We start from the raw sequence: 4445 nt of genomic DNA on the forward strand, positions 1-4445 counted from the left end.
TTTTTTTTTGCTGCAAAGGACTTGATTAAAAGGTGCAGATAATGTTCTAAAGCTATTCAAGTTGTTGATCTGCGATTAATTCAACTTTTTCTTTTTTTCCTCTGAGTTTTATAAGCTTGCAAGAAATGTTGTGCCAAGCCAAACATGACGAAGATTAAGCTAATTCTTTCATTTGGAAGGAGATGGGCAGCATTCATTGGATCCARTGAAAAACTTGCCTTTCTTGACCTTACCCAATTGATCAGACACTGACCTAATTATTCYTTCTGGATTTCACTCTCCCATCCAATTTGGATTTTCTGAGTATTCATAACTCCTACCACATTTAGCTTTGGCCTGTTTTCAGCGCTGCGATGAATGTTTGATAATTAATTTACAATTTTTTCACTAATAGTTCATAAAGGTCTTTTAAGATGTATTTTTACTGTTTTTTGTAGGAATTTCATGCCATATGGTGCCATCAAAATATTACTGAAATGAAGTTGTATCATGTTTGCCATTCCCTCTGTTCAATAATCCTCTACTCTGGCAAGGAAGGACATTGAGTCTCAGCAAATTTGTGCTTGACATTTGTTGCACTTTTGTCTTTTACAAATGCATGCCCTAATTACTTAATTAGTGCTAAAAATCTTTAAAGGTTTGAAACAGGCTAAATAGTCTCATATTTTCATTTTYGTTACCCTGCTTGAAATATAGGAGCTGTGCTACAGCCCCCAAACCTCCAAGATCAGGGCCATCATCCYGTAATTCCCAAAGTTAAACAGCATAAACATTTCTTTGGTTAACATTTCTTAAACAACTTATGAAAAAGTTGAAATGTATGTTGAAAAGTTGAAAAGTATGAAAAAGGTCTGAAATGTGACTGATTTATCTATCACCTTATCAGTCTACTCTTTCCCTATTCTGTCATTGTTTCATATCATTGTCACTACTGATAGTTTAAGATGTTGGGTTTTGAATATCCTTCTTTAGGTGAACATTGAAAAAGAAGAAAAGACATTACACTTTTTAAGAAAAAGGCATTGGCCCATGTCATTATAGGATAAAACCCAATATCTCATTGCTATAATGCACAGCTATCTATAATTCTGACTGACTGCTTCTGACAAAAGTTCTTAAATTAGAAACAATTCCCTCCTGGTACAAAGTAACACCACATGAATCATTAAAGAATGAGCTTTTAGCTTACTACATTAATGAATTCAACAGGTTTATAAATTTTTAGCTAACTAACTTATACTGGTTTAAAGATGCATGGTTRTAAAACAGATGAATCAAAAATAGTATCTGACATATTTAAAATACACTATTAATTGTTCAGTGCTTCCAGTAAGACATAATTCCTCCTGCGCTTTTGTTTTGTTGCTATGTTGTTTTCTTTCATTTTGTTATTTGTTGTTTTTTGTTGGTTTTTTTTTCTAAAACAATGTAGAAGACTTTTCAAAYGACCTTACCTAGACATGACTAAACTCACATTCTGTCTCACTATAATAATAAGGGTTAATAGGGTTAATAATAAGGGTTAATAAATTTGATTAACAATAATCCTTCTACTACAGCATAATGTTAATACAGAATAATGTTCAATGCAAAACTATCAAAATTGTACATAAAGCTTATTTTACTACTTTCCAACTATTTCTATGCTTCAGCCATGTAAATACATATGTGAAAGAAAATTACATAGCTAATAAGATATCTACAGGAAACAAAGCAAATGTTTTTTCTTTGTGAACAATATTTAAAAGGATATCTGGTTCAGAATATGATCATTAAAAGAATAAGGACAAAAAAACAATGTTTTGATGGTAGCTTTTTGATGAGAGCAGAATTTTTATGTCTTAGCCTTCCTAAGAAATCTTTCAGTGGCTGCTTCAGTAGAAGAATACACAGTAAATTGATTTCCAACCTTTTGAAAAAGGTCAGTAGCAGTGAAAGGAGAGAAGAAAAAGATTCTATTTTGAAGCAGCTTCTGCAAATCCTTCCCACTTTCAGACTGTAACATTGTACAACAATAAGGGTGTGGCACAATTTAGATGCTCTGGAGCCATGCACCTCCGCAGCTTTCCTGGCTGGTGTTAAAATGGATATTYGCCAAATAATGTAAATTCCATTGAGATTTCCTATCTGACTTCCTTCTTTCTTTTTCATCATAGAAAAATGTCATCTGCGGCACAGAAAGAATATAAACCAGAGTGCTGCTTTATCTTAGAGTAGATCCTGTTATCTAAGAATATGTGACTTTTTGAAAAAGTTTGTAAAATAAACACACTTTCAATTTATAAGAGAATGCAGTTTCCGTTTTCTTAGTGGAAGACAGCACATCCAATCTGCCCTCCTACATATGGCAATTTTTATTTCTTTTCTTTTTCTAGTCAAGACCTAATTTACTGGGCCCTGGAGCTACAGAGGCCTCTGAAGCCCTCTCYACTTTGTTGGATAGGCTGTGAACAAAGAATTCTTTTGTATGTGATGCTCTAATATAATTTGAACTAAAATAGCTTCAAGACTCAGCAAGCAAGCAAACTAAATAACTGTCTGAATAGAAAACCAAGTCCATAATTCTAACATAAACAATTGCAGAGTTGAATAAATAGACATCTGAGCAGTTATCAGAGCACTTCCAATAATGCATTTTTAATACTTTAAGAAATGAGTGCAKAAAGGAATCAACATAGTCCCTCAGGCTATAAAGAGCTTCAAGTGGCTTTTATCTTACATCCTGTTAGATTATTAAAAGTTTGTAATTATAACTATATCAATATTTCAAGGCTTCTCACCTTACAAAACCTTCAAACAAGTAGAAATACAAGGAAAACACATAGTAATCATAAAGAAGATTGAAAATGTTAAATGTCATTTATGGCTTTCTGATCATACCTTTTTGTATCCTATTTTTAAATGAAGGAATAGTTATGATTTTATGGTTCTCTTTGTAGTGTTTAAGTACGAAAGACAGAATATGAAATCTGCTGCTGCAGATTTAATGCAAGCATTAGCACTAATAGGTGACATTTAAAAAATTATCAGCCTTGCTTTTATGTTTGTGAAATATTTTTGAAAATATCAATAAAAGTATGAGTTAATATGACAAATACTCTGTTCTTAATTCTGTTCAAGAATATGACAGATTTGGTAATGGGATGAATGACAATTAAAAYGATATAAAACCTGATATTCTTCATGTGACATAAATAATTTTGAAGTCTTGTGCACATCAAGCCATCATTGTCACTCCTCAAAGTTTCTTGCATGTAGCGGATGCTGCAATACACAGCATGCTATGCAGACAAGTAATTCTTCATTGTCACCAATGTCTTAACACTCTCCTAGAATGAGAGAAATGAATAGGAATCCAATGTCAGCTAAAATTAGTGTCTCTTGATGGCTCAGAGGACAGGGAAACTGGAAAAGATTAGTCCTGTCTCTGTGAATAGAATGAAAATCTGATGTTAACTCTCAAGCGCTGGAACTGAATTCCCTTAATTCAGAACAAACTTGGATTCTGTTTCACTRCAGTAAAATTCAAAGTCAGGCCTAGTTTAGTTCTGAGCCCCAAGAGAAAAAACTTGCATATGTGAAGGGACAGAATTCTTTAGTGGCTGGGGTTTTATTTATACATCCAAATGAATGGTCCAATTTCAGAATAGACTAATACATCATGGGTTAGGTTATTCAGAAAAATCTGCCACGATGGTCTTAGTGGGTACCGAGTGTGAGAAAAACTGATGGGATTTAATTGTCTGAAAGATTTGCTGAGCTTTTCGAAAATCTGCTTTGGCTGTGAGTCTTCAGAACTCTGAAAACAAAGCACTGCTTGATTGATATTGCACTTTGTCCCAGAATTAAAAATATAACAAATGTGTATTTAAAAGCATATGCTGTTCCCACCCACTTCTTCCTATGAAAAAAACACTTGCATATATAAAGAGTTAATCTCCAAAGTTATGAGCTATTCTTTTTTTATGCCATGCCTCTTACTCCGAGTTAGCTGAGTGTGCTGTCTAGAAGCTGACATGCAGTGTGCTATATGTAGTAATTAGATTCAATACTTTTGCTGCAGCTTCTGGAGATGGATTTCTCCTGCTGATTTCTGATGAACACCATGTTAATGGGAAMCTAGATAAAGTATTGAATTGAATGTAGCTGCTAATTTTTTTTCTGGCAAAACAWAAATTATTTATACCTTTTTTAAGAATGTTTTAAAATACAAATGAAGATCTAAGCCTTGTTTAGTAACTTCCRTAGAGGAGATAGAGATTGCTAAAGAATCTTACTGCAAAATAAAAGTGAAACCCAAATAAATGCAAAATAAATGTGAAAATCAAACATTTTAAAATCTCACAAGAACTTATAGTGTTTAATTCAGAGTCCACACCTTAGTGTTGTGTACAGGAGTAAAAAAGAATTCTATTCACTTTTAAATATGTAGAAGATGTGAGAAA

Source organism: Malurus melanocephalus, unplaced genomic scaffold, assembly GCF_030028575.1.
Source record: "Malurus melanocephalus ecotype Western Australia unplaced genomic scaffold, MMel_1.1 scaffold_25, whole genome shotgun sequence".
NCBI classification, from domain to species: Eukaryota; Metazoa; Chordata; class Aves; order Passeriformes; family Maluridae; genus Malurus; species Malurus melanocephalus.